General features: G+C 40.8%; 1 protein-coding gene across 7 annotated transcripts in view; it reads left to right on the top strand.

Moving 5' to 3' along the window:
- Positions 1–6,377: 6,377 nt before the first annotated feature.
- LOC124138180 (twitchin-like) overlaps positions 6,378–13,525 on the top strand; it is a 180,961-nt gene continuing 173,813 nt past the window's right edge. For 6 of the 7 annotated variants that reach the window (XM_048386202.1, XM_048386201.1, XM_048386197.1 and 3 more), the window contains exon 1: positions 6,379–6,518. The gene's annotated coding sequence lies outside the window, so the exon portion shown is untranslated. Of the gene's footprint in view, positions 6,519–13,525 lie in introns of all 7 variants that reach the window. The other variant, XM_048386200.1, reaches the window with a different exon arrangement.

The raw sequence follows: 13,525 nt of genomic DNA, 5'->3' as shown, positions 1-13,525 counted from the left end.
AAATACTTACAACCCCACTTAAAAATATAAATAATACAGTTATATGTAGTAAATCCAAAACGATATTTAGTGACAAAAGAATCCATCGACAGCACATCCATAGAGAATGAGACTTTTTTACGGCTGTACAGAAATACCAGAACAGGTTATCCGCAATTATGACCGCGCAGAATATCAAACCTTGGTCTGACACGTAGACTGCCCAGCTTCATCATAAATACTTACAACCCCACTTAAAAATATAAATAATACAATTATATGTAGTAAATCCAAAACGTCAAAGCCAGAAAATAACCAGTCTCGATTATCAGCCGAAACAGTTTCCATTAGGCGTAAAAGGCATAACGGCGGAAAAATATATAAGAATGGAGCACTGGAAATCGTTGGTTTTGGTTTGGCTGGTTTGTTGTTTAACGCCGCACTCAGCAATATTACAGCTATATGACGGCGGTCTGTAAATAATCGAGTCTGGACCAGGCAATCCAGTGATTGATATCATGAGCATCGATCCAAGCAATTGGGATCGATGACATGCATCAACCAAGTCAGCGAGCCTGACCACCCGATCCCGTTAGTCGCCTCCTACGACAATCATTGTCGCCTGTTACGGCAAGCATGGGTTGCTGAAGACCTATTCTACCCCGGATTTTCACGGATCAGTGACGACACCGGGTGGTCGCGACAAGAGTAAGCATCTCCTGCTGTCTTGGCAGCTGCCTACAATAAATCTGGACATGCTCGACACCAACTGACTCTTACGTCCTTGGTTCGAATATCAATATGGTTACAATATGTGATTATGTTACGTTCTTAACTGTAATACCTTTGACATACTGCCCACAGCTGCGTTAAAGCTTACACACTCATTTCCCATCTTGCTTCACGTTACGCGTTTACTGGAATAAGCGTGTTCAGGAAACATTAAGCGGGCATTCCAGTGTAACAAGCCATGGAGTGCCGAGTTATCACGCTAAAGCTACACGTATTTCATTGCTTCTATAAACGTGTACTTGTACAGCGTTATGTCCGAGATAAACAAAATACACTATGACGTTCCGAATGGTCTATTATCCCACGTAATCTCCGAGTGCTGAGCGAGCATAGTTTGTTGACATACGGAACGGGAGTTTCCGATGTTCCGCGATGTCTGCTGAGGTATATGGTTCTGAAGGACGTGTCTTGTGCGTGCATGTTCGACTTACGGCTTTCTCGTCTAGTCCTGTTGGCAGGTATATAGGCGCTGTAAAAAGTTCCAAGTTAATGAAGTCGAACATGGCGAGAGAATACTCCAGACTTTCCTAGAATTCTTCTAGCGACCAAAATATGCCACTAATGTGTTATTCAGTCCTTCCCACGTCTGTGGGGCTGTCGGTAGCCCCGTGGGTAAGGTGCTTGTTTGCAACGCTGAAGGCCCGGGTTCACATTTTCCGTATGGATACAACGTGTTGATCTGAGCGGTTGTTATTCTGTCCCACAGTCCTTAACTCATATTATTTTCTTTTTCCGCCAGCCCTTACGGAAATGCTATAACTCCAAATGAAGCAAGTCTAGATTTTCCACAGGGTCTGAATGTCCCGTCTCAATGAGGCTCCTTTTCAATTTAAATGTTGCTTGTTTCTATCAACATTATATATTTTCAAAGTCTAAGCATTAGTCTATGATTCCCGTGAAGATCCGGGGTAGAATAGGTCTTCAGGAACCCATGCTTGCCGTAAAAGGCGACTATGCTTGTCGTAAGAGGCGACTAACGGGATAGGGTGGTCAGGCTCGCTGACTTAGTTGATGTTATCGTATCCGAACGGCAGGTTATTAATTAAGGTGCTCAAGTGATATGATGCACTTAGCGAGGTAAGACCCATTTTATTACAATAAATATCTTGATTACCGATCAGATTGTCTTGACTGAGCGACGCCATATTGTTTAAATCAAATGCAAGTGATATACAGGGGTGGAGTTTGATTGCCAATAGGGGGGGCATAGAAGGGACATAACCCGTCATCGCCACGAACCACGAAATTGCAGCCTAGTTCGGCAAGGGTTGAAGCTAGACTTTTACAGTCAGTTAACTCCCTTGCCTCGGGAAGATGGCATGGTAAGGGAATTAAACAACACTGTGGCTGCGAGATAACCATGAAGATATGTTGTATTTTGTCTTAGCTCCAGGTCTCGTTTGATTGCCAGGGATGCCGTTGTGTTATAAACTGTCGGGCAAAAGAAAAATTAACTTGATTATTGGGTTTGAGCAAAATATTACTAACGTTATCAAAACGTTACTTGGCTGAAACAGTCGCCGGAACGATGCAAGCTATGATGCCCGAAACAAATACATCAGTATCAGGGGCGGTGGCGTAGCCTAGTGGTTAAAGCGTTCACTCGTCACGCCGAAGGCCCGGGTTCGATTCTTGACATGGGTACAATGTGTGGAGCCCATTTCTGGTGTCCCGCGCCGCGATATTGCTGGAATGTTGCTGAATGCATCATAAAACCATACTTACTCATTCACTCACATCACCATCAAATATACAATTCCTGTGAGTTTCATATCGAGACATAAGTCAAGCACAGACATTGACAAAAGGTCAAGGTAGATACCTCGTCTAGCAAAATTGATAGTCATTGTTAATGCATCAAATAGTGGGGCAGCTCGACTACAGCACTACTTTTAATGCATAAAATGGTGGGGCAGCTCGACTACAGCACTACCGTTAATGCGTCACATGGCAGGACAACTCGACTACAGCACTACCGTTAATGCATCAAATGGTGGGGCAGCTCGACTACAGCACTACCGTTAATGCGTCACATGGCAGGACAACTCGACTACAGCACTACCGTTAATGCATCAAATGGTGGGGCAGCTCGACTACAGCACTACCGTTAATGCATTACATGGCGAGGCAGCTCGACTAAAACACTGCCGTTTATGCATTACATGGCGAGGCAGCTCGACTAAAGCACTACCGTTAATGCATAACATGGCGGGTGAGCTTAACAACAGCACTACCGCCAGTGCATGGTAAGACCGAACTGTGCCGCTAATTACGCAGTCTTTCCGGTGTGTTAGGTAATATTACAAAGCTGATCACTACTACTAAATGTAATTACACCGTCTGATGTGGTCATGGTGCAATTACCAACTACCCGCTCCATCTACTTAGACGATGATATAACATTTCAAAGTAAACATGATATGACCGTTGATGTAATCATTTAGAAGACAAGGAGATTATTGTTTCAGTGTGATGTATTGGTAAGGTGGAAATACTGTTTTTACTTAGAAAGAACGATCATTATGTATTGAACCATACAATTATCATGAAAAAGATCAAACTAATGTAATACGTTATCTCGTTGATTCTCGTAAGAAACGAGACCACTCCAGAGATGAATAAACATGGCGGACGTGTGGACAACAGTTCTCGACCTCTCTGTTTTAAACAAATACGCGTTGATCCGTTTCTTGTTTCCTCATATATAATGCAACCCATGCATGTCGCAACAGGCGACTAACACGATCGGGTGGTCAAGCTCGCTAACTTGGTTGGTGCATGTCATCGTATAACCAATTGAGTAGAACAATGTTCATGATGTCAATCACTGGATTGTCTGGTCTCGACTCGATTATTTACAGACCGCCATCATATAGCTGGGATACTGCTGGGTGTGTCTTTAAACAACAAACAAACAAAGCATATATAACGAGATCATGATGCGTATACAAGTTCCCATTATTATTATTAATATATGGATAGCCTACGTGTTAAGATCTTTAATCATCGCGAACCCGTGAAGATCCGGGATAGAATAGGTCTTCAGCAACCCATGCTTGCCGTAAAAGGCGACTATGCTTGTCGTGAGAGGAAACTAACGGGATCGGGTGGTCAGGTTCGCTGACTTGATTGATGCATGTCATCGATCCCAATTGCGTGGATTGATGCTCATACATACTCGATTATGTACAATCGCCGCCATAAAACTGGAATATTGCGGCGTTAAACAAACAAACAAACAAATCACGTCCGATTCTCTACCCACCATGGAGGACAACGCAGTCTATGACGTTGAAATACAACGTCTGTCTTAAACCTGGACACAACTTGAATACTTTTGAAAACGGAGCTAAACACAACTCAAACTTCCGCAAACTTGAATACGGTTCTCTCGAAACGCGTGAGCTCAAAATAAGCTTGTAAATGAATGAATCACATACCCTCTCGTCTTAAGCGATTTTGTCGAAGCATCTACTGGCTGACTTAAAAAAACTGTTCAAGCAAGTCCGTTTTCCACATAAAATATTAAGATCGGTGTTATACTGTATTTCACTTTAAACAGGCGTGAGGCAGTTATTCGTTTAATATTAATTATTTTTACACAGGCGAACGCTCACCCATGCACCTGAATTTTGACTGAAGTCTGCGTTGGAAATGTTTCATATGCTTGTAGACCCGTGAAGATTCGGGGTAGAATAGGTCTTCAGCAACCCATGCTTGCCGTAAAAGGCGACTCGGCTTGTCGTAAAAGGCGACTAACTGGATCGTGTGGTCAGGCTCCCTGTCTTTGTTGATGGATGTCATCGATCCCAATTGCGTGGGTCGATGCTCATGATATCAATCACTGGATTGTCTGGTCCAGACTCGATTATTTACAGACCGCCGTCATATAGCTGGAATATTGCTAAGTGCGGCGTAAAACAACAAACCAACCAAACCAATCATATGCTTGTAACTAGTCAGGCTAACGAAAGAAGCTTAGTCTCTGGAAATATATGATGTTGATAGAAAAGAGCAAAATTAATACATTTGAACTGAAAAGGAGCCCCAGTGAGAATGGAGATTCTGAATTTACGGAAAATGTAGTGAGTGAGTGAGTGAGTGAGTTGGGTTTAACGCCGCTTTTAACATTATTCCAGTTATATCACGGCGTGTCAGCTTAATGTGGGAGGAAAGCCCGAAGTGATGCAGGTTTCAGACGTTTACCACTTCGGTGAAACCCACGAGCACGGGTATGGTGCTGACAAACCTAGAAACATAATCGGGGCGAACCGGGATTCGAACCGGGATTCGAACCCACAATCATAGGTTTCTGGCGTGTCCAAGGGACGCAACTCTGCACAGCGAATCGCGGCGCCTTAGACGACTGGGCCACCCGTGGCCCCCCGGAAAATGTAGACTTGCTTCAGCATTGAATTAAGGGCTGTGGGCGGTAGGGGAATATAATGGTTCAGGGACTGTGCGACAGTCTAATAGACTAATAGTAGCCCTTAAATCGCTCTATCCTGCAGCTTAGATCGTCAACCAACATCACTCATCACCACAACCATAAACGCTTTGCGTGTAAGGAAATATAGGTGTGATTAAAAGTAATTTAATCAACGCTGCGAGAGAGGGGTTCTCTTTAATTTGAACACCAGATTGACAAAAGTCAAACAATATATCAAAGGCGACCTTTGAAAAAAATCATTTGAAATACAGGTAGATTAAAGACTTGCACAAGATTTATGCGAAGTTGGAAATATGATTATATACAGTCGGGATAGGAGACATGAGCAATTAGCTAGTCTGCCTGAGTAATTATTTGCCGTGAGAATACGGGAAGACACGTATTATGAACACTTATCACGACTGACAAGCGCATTTCTGAGTCTTACATAACGTCACAGATAATGAGTTTTTGTCAGTGAAATATTATCTTCGTTTCTTTAGATCTGTTGAAGTGACGACGGTAGTGGGTGGGGGTTTAGGGGAGAGGGGTTTGGAGGCGAGGGGAGGGGAGGGGGATTGGCAATGAAGACGTTTCTTAGAGAATCGTGGACTGTGATTTTATTTGAACCCTTGTCGTGTTTGTTTTGTCTGTCACGGGTGTATATTGCGTCTCCGAAACTTGCTCTGCCATCTTACAAACTTAAACCCCGGCCTATACAGGGCTATCCAAGAATATCGTTTCCAGTGACCCAAATCAAGTAGTTTTTAAACAGACAACCGTACGATGCTGAGAGGGCTATTACAAACAGAGTCTGGCGAATATTTAACGGAAGAGGTTTCGGTACACGCGCAAGTGTAAACAGATCCTTCCAAAGCGCAAGAGTGTCGTCTGCTCGATCCATCTCGTCTCGCTACGTCCGTCAGCAGTTCTTTCCAAACTCAAACGCGCTGGAGTTGTTTCTCCTGGAACACCTCGTGTCCCTAGTCGGTAGAGATGAGCAGTGCGCTGCACATGTGTGTATAAGCTTGCTCCTCCTTGAGCGCTGTTATCTCTCGCTATTGGCCGAGGCCTTCTCTTTATATGGAAGCGGGGTGCTATGCCCTGTCTTTTTATTGATCAGTGCTGCAAGGAGTGCTTGTTACATATATGGCGAGCGTGGGGCTGAGATTCGGTTTCCCCAACTCAGTACGGATTTTTTGCATATTTGTAATATCTCTTGCTTTGGAGGCTATGGCCGACACTCGCGACTGATCGACGAAAGACGTGGAGATTTGTTAAGTTCTGTTCTATGGGAATTGCAGCTATCGTGTTTTAGGTAGGTGACTATTCATGACATTTCCACATTATGTATTCCAGTGGGGTCAACAAAATATATTCCATTAAAAATTATTTGCAAAATTAGAGTTTTGTTACCAAACTCTAACCAAAGTCGTCTGCTATTAGCCATACCGGAAGCGCCCTGTGCGTGACTCCTTCCGTTGCCGTGCTGTGCGCATGGATGCCGGCACGCGACTATCAGACAAGTATAACCAGACGACACTTTATCAATCTTTACCAAATGTCTTCTCTGAACAAAATTCGCCCAGATGGCTTACAAAATCTCCGTTGCCCAGTATATACCCCTCGACCTTCACGGCACGCTCCCACGTGGAACCCATACTGGGTAACAGACGAGATTTATTTACCGTCTGATGTCTTCCAAATTCTCTCACCCCCCGTGACTCCAAAAGACAAAACAAGAGGTCAATGATGCAGAAGTATAATCTTACAGTGTCATATTTCTTATATGTTATGTTAGCTAAATTGAGATTATATTTCACTCATAGGCACTCTCAACATGATGTCATGTAACTTTAGACAACGAACAGCCATTAATTGAGATACTTATTCAGGGGTAATGACTTAATTACTTGCGTATGGTCGTTAATCTCTGTGTTATGGAAACATTGTGCTCTTAAGTATGTTTTACTTTTCTCGTGCATGAGAGAGAAAGGTAAAAATGCATAAATACAGAAGACTGACAGTTTCAAATGATTAATATATTGCACAACTGGTAAACCACTCAAGAATGTTTTTCAACCTTCCTCCCTTTCTTATACAGCCGTTTTCTTCTTCGAGTTGACGATAACATTACAAATTGAAATAAATATTTGCCCAATTGGATTCGTCAAAATATTACAGGTGTTTGAAAATTTCTATTTATCAACACTCAAAATTATTTGTTGTCTTTTCATGTGTAGTGAATGTGCCGAACGGATGCCCTTGTGGGTTAACATGGTGTTCCTATGCTTCAAATAAACAATTTAGATGTGCCCTTATCTACAAAGGTCCCTCTATTTTGTTCTCATTATTCACTTACAATGTTGGTTATGTTAAACACATTTTATCTGAAACAATTCAATACATATTTTGATGGAGCTTGGCCATAAAAAATGAACGTACAAGCAATATAGCGATCAAATTATGAATGTTTGTTCCATTTTGGATATTGATATTAATTATGTACAGATACAACCTACACGGCATGTTATTGAATATTTATATCTTTAGTAAGAGTTGATCGAAATATACATTCAGTCAGAAGTGTGTTCAAAATAATCGTCCCTGACATCTGAATCTCGTGACGTCATAACGAGCACCTGTTGGATCTGTTCCTTCAAGGTCAAACAGAAACCGACATCTTAGGAAAAACCACTGACATTGCAGTTTATGAGTGCCCCTAGCGTTTTCCTGATACCCTATTTCTGATTAGAATATAACTTTTTATTTCGACACAAGGATAACAAATGAATGAGTAGAATGTAAGGCCTCTAATGGTAAGAGATATACGATATACATATCTGGGATATTGTTAAATAAACAATAATATATCCATCATGGCTGTCATTTAAAGCCATTGTTATTGTTATTGCAATTCTCCGAAAGTCCTGCTTTCAGGGCGCTTAGAAGAACGCTTTTTCAAATTTGTGAAATTAACCCTTTATGTCTTAAAGCAATTGTAGGGATGACAATGATGTCAGCCACAGAACCAATAACAGTAGAAAACAATATTTCTTTAATTTTACATTTATAACTTTTAATATCAATTTCTGAAAGAAACGTTTTATCACAATCTCAGCCCACAAGGCCACATAGCGGTAAATCTAAGACCACCAACAGATAAATAATATTAATTCATTTCTAATGATGTACCCCCTGCCCACCCGGAAGTCAATCACTGATGAGCATGGCACGATGACGTCACAGCACGTGCGCACGCGGGTTATGTAATGACTCTAGTATCCTCTAGACTCCACAACCGGGACCCACACAGTCTCTCTACCGTCTTGCCAGTTGGATTACTTTTCGCGCCACGCTTGTTCAGGAAAAGGTACGTTATTTATAGCAGATATCACCTTATACATTCACTATGGGAGCTGTTGCTGTGGAGGTTACTGGCGCTTCTGCATCGGTTTGGTTCATAATGTGCTGTATGTTCTTCCTGATACAGGATGGCGATGCTAGTGTTGCATTACACAAATGTATATTGTGTATTTGATGTTTCTGTCTTGCCAAAGATGCTGATTGAAATATGATCGTTTCTTTCGCTCACACGTTTCAAATTACTCCCACATCATCACATCTTACTGTCTTCGAGCGTTCACCCACTGTATCTGAGGCAAATACCCACGTGTAGAAACTTTAAACTTGAATGTCAACCATTACTGTCAGGTATACGTTTGAACGACGAGAAATGCTATCTTATACGCTTCATGGTGAATCCAAAGAGAAGTAAGGCCCAGATTAAGCTGATGATCTTAAGATTGTAGCACACATTATTGGCAAACTGTCGATTAACACAGCTTGCGGTCTCAAGATTGCCCCCCTATCTACCTAGACCGTTTTGCATTAGGGAAGATAAGATGGAATCATGTTCAAAATTTACGATTGCAAGTCTCCAGGATTCTTCTAAAGGTTAACGTGACCCCACCTAAAAACATGTTATTTATGTATGAAAACAAGGGGAAGATTGGACGTGCAGACATATTGGTGATTTTTAGCACAGCATGTGTCGATAAGTTCTTGCCTTCATCATAAAGATTTATTTCCAATCGTACTTCTGTTTAATTTTTTAATGTTGGTGGCATGGGGAGATCAAACACAGTTTGCAATTAAGCAATCACAGGTTCAGTCAGTAGGTGGGATAGCTGTGAATATTAATATGAATACTTCGTAGGCTTTGATGTTATTAAGTGTGATCTCTTCAAGCGTTCATTCTGGAAAAGAGATTAGGAAGTGTATGGAAAAAAGGTGGAAGGCTCTTTCAACCAAGAGAAATCTTTCATGTCCTAAGGAAGAAGAGATTAATGGTATTAAGGCAATGTTAAGATAGACGTCTTCCTTAATGCTTACTGTAACTCATTTTTTTTATACATATACTATTGTCAGCACAGGACCAAGTGTACCTGCTCATAGTGTTCAGTGTATATATGCTATGAGAGTTCTAATATAGAGACAGTTCAAGATGGCAACTTCAAGTAACACAAGAACATGTTTAAGCATAACCACTGGGTATTTGTTCAGGTAGATGTCCCTGTATTCTACAGCAATGACCTGTGAGGAATCCGGTTCAGAATATTTGCTATGCTTGTCGTAAGAGGTGGCTAAATGGATTGGGTAGACAGGCTCGGTGACTTTGTTGATGCATATCATCTTATGCAAGGTGGATCTATGCTCATGATGTTAATCACCCACAACAGTCTTTGAAAGGCATTTAGAAGTGATACACATAAGGAAGAGAATTTATGGATGTCAACTTCTTTATTATGAGAAACACGACGTTTCAGAGTAGATGCTTACTCCATCATCAGGTGAATGATGTGAGGCAGAGAACCTTTAACAATAGTTGATCAATCTAAACATGTGTTCAGGATCACAAACTAGTTGTGTGGTGTCACCTATGCATGTGTTGAGTTGGGGTCCTGTGAAATGAGTTCTCGGCCATCTACGTCAGAATATCTTGGGTGACATGTGGAATGCTTGAGGTCCAAATCAGGTCCAGATTAGGCAGAATTTTGCTTCTCGAACAAGGTGTGATAAGATTTGAAGTCAAATTAGAAGAAACAGGGAAGATAAGCATCCTCATGTTGCCTTCTGATGCAGGTAGAGATGGAACAGATAAATAGTTTATCATGACCAGAGTAGGTCACAGAATTGATGTGCACCACTGCCTGCTTCCTTCAGGCTACGACCAGAAGAGATACCAAACACAAGTGCCCATTAATCCAAAAGAACTAGGTCTTTGAACAGGCTACCCTAGAACTCGAATCACACAGGGAAATAGGTATTTGAAGTATGTCAATGTGACCTATATAGCCGACAGTCTACAGCTGTATTGAAGAAGAGGCAAGAAGGGTCATCGAACGGTAGCTTTATCAGTACAATCTGGACATAGATCTGGATTCAGCTAGAGGTTCTGACAACAGCTTCTTATTTATGGTAAACACCACTGCTACTCATTCTCTAATTGCCCCCAGAGTACACCATTCCAGTTTTCTAGGTCGTGGACCATGTACCATATGCCAGGTTTCTTTGGCAGTACCAACACAATTGAAGCAACATTTCACAAATACGAGGGTTTGGTTGGGAAATGTTTGAAGAAACCTTTCTCACACAACATATACATTTGTTTTCCAAATGTGTGCAGCAAGAGAAGTATATTCTTCTACAGGTCATAGATAGTGATGTTGGACAAGGTCTAAATTGAAATTAAACCATAAACTTGTCTATCGCAATTTCGATTGTGCTTGTTTCCGAAAGTGTTTTTTCTGACATTGTTCACATATACAAGAAGTGTCAAGATTGTTGATGAGGTTATGAATTTCGAGATTGGCATTCTGTGAACAGTTAATTGTTTAATAGATCTGTCTACTCTTTATTACATCCCAAAAGTATATCTGAAAATAGGATGACCACAATCAATTAAACATGTTCGCGCCATTTCAGTAAACTTCAGTGGTGATTATATTAGTTTTTCACAATATGTTGTATGTGTTTCCTTAGGAATAAATCCAACAATATCATATTTTGATAAATCCTTGGTCTCCGATCCCACTCTTTGAAACTTTATCACCATAATGCTTTAACCATGTTGACAATACAGGATTCGAATGGCTTATTCTCGCTCAGGAGAAAATATAGACAATACAATGCTATAGACAATACTATACAAGGCTATCTATCCCCCACGAGAATGTTAAATACAGGAACATATGGAGGCTATTATCCTATTTTCTTGTTTGTAATAAATCATGGCTTTACACCAAAGGCAGATCATTATACTACGTTTTGTTATTTGGGTCAAACCCTGGCGTGATGAAATTTGCCTCCACACGAAAGGTATTACTTTTCCATTAATGTCAGGTGATTAGCTGTAAGAAGGAGCCGTTTTAGGCGTGTAAGTAAGTAAATATATAGTTTGAATATGTTTAAAATGTTTTATCAATTTATGCCGAAATGTGCTTTTAGAGTGGCTGGCTTTGAAGAGATAAGATAAACCAATGGGGTGTTTTTGTACAAGCAGTTGAATGTACTCTGCCATGGTGCTCCATGATAAGATAAGATAATATTTATTGAAATTCCATTAAAGAACAGATACAATGTTAAACACAGCTACAATTTACATTTACACAAACACATGAAATACGTTAAATACAAGGATAAAGCAAAATAAAGTAAGTCATGATTAAAATATTTTAATAATAATGTTGATGTATCATGATTTATTGGTTAAAATTGAAAATATGAAAACAAATTGTATTGACTGAGGTGATATTATTATTGGAGAACACATATTGAATACAATATTTTGGTAATGTGAAGACATCATAAGTTGGTTCCTTCCCACTCAAGCATCCAAATGCACGCTTACGAAACAGCCATCTGTCTTACATACCTTCCATTGGTTGGACTTTCGAAATGTAAATGGTATTAGGAGACTATGTACATTACACGTGCATCCCCAGCAGGGGGCGCTGTAAACATCTGCAGATGCAAGCAGGTCAAGCAAAGTATGGCCAGCGAGAAACCCGACCCCGCCTTGACCATCGCTGGTCCTCTACCCAGACTTGACCCCCTGCTGCTCAGAGCTTTTAGTGAATGGTCAAACACTCCACATACATGTGTCTGGAGGAATTCATCATCTTCTTGCTGGTATTTCGTGCAAGAGGGAAGAGAAACAAATTGCTGTACTGATCGTTCTACCATTCGCAATGCTCTCTGATGACCATTGAGGGACATGATAAGTAGCACTGGTACAGCAACAGCTCGGGGTGCCCAGAGAGGTCGGTTCCACATGTACAATATAACTTAAAGGCCATGGATACAGATCTTTCAGCACAACTGGGCCTCGTCTGTGGAATAATCTTCCTGTTCAAATCAGACGTTCTGAAACTTTTGAATCTTTTAAATCACAACTCATCTTTTCGGTGAAGCATATGACTTGTATGAAGAAGATAGTAGATGGAGAAACCCATTAGGTTAATCATGGTTTTGCGTTGTACTGGTTTGATATACAAACAGTACACTACGGTAAAAACAAACACGCTTATAACGAACTGACGGATATAACGAACTTACTTTTTGGTCCCGAGTATTTGCTGTAGTTATACTGTACATATGCTTATAACGAACTAAAATTAGTAGTCCAGTTGAGTTCCTTATAACCCTAGTTTACTTTACATATATGTGTTTGGTTCATTTAGTTTCAATTTTTTCCAGAAAAGCAATAAATTCAAAAAAACTTCATTCACAAATCTGTATTTGATGATTATTGTCAGAAGAACCTTTCAGATATTGAGACAAACACTGAATAGCTGACAGAGGAACCAGAATATGTTGTACTACATATTGCCGTACAAGCTTGGATACAGAAAAAAGTTCTTGTCTGATAATGCAGCGCCAACGAGGAGTACACCACCGTCAATGCTAGGGTCATGGAACCCGATACACCACGTGACAATTACTCATTTCTGGCTTCTGTCCACCTATAGCCAACGTACAATACCATTATACGCTTGAACGAGGACTAGTGGCATGCGCCCTGTAAGTCCTTGACTTGTGGAATGCTCCTGTCCTTGTCTACAGATAGAAATAGCGAACTTCAGCAAATATATACTTAGAAATTGTCGTATGTTCAATACATGTGCATGTACAAACGGTAGAACGTGAATAATGTATCATCAAAGGTTATTTCCTTCTTGGCGTGATGACCTTGCCACGTGAAGGTCACACACGGTAACGCGTTTCACACATTTGTAGATTGTTAGATTTGTGACTGGTGTT

This window comes from Haliotis rufescens, unplaced genomic scaffold, assembly GCF_023055435.1.
Source record: "Haliotis rufescens isolate VD_foot unplaced genomic scaffold, xgHalRufe1.0.p SCAF_6, whole genome shotgun sequence".
Classification (NCBI taxonomy): Eukaryota; Metazoa; Mollusca; class Gastropoda; order Lepetellida; family Haliotidae; genus Haliotis; species Haliotis rufescens.
Note: the sequence above shows the minus strand (reverse complement) of the source record. Positions and strands in the feature narration are given on the sequence as shown.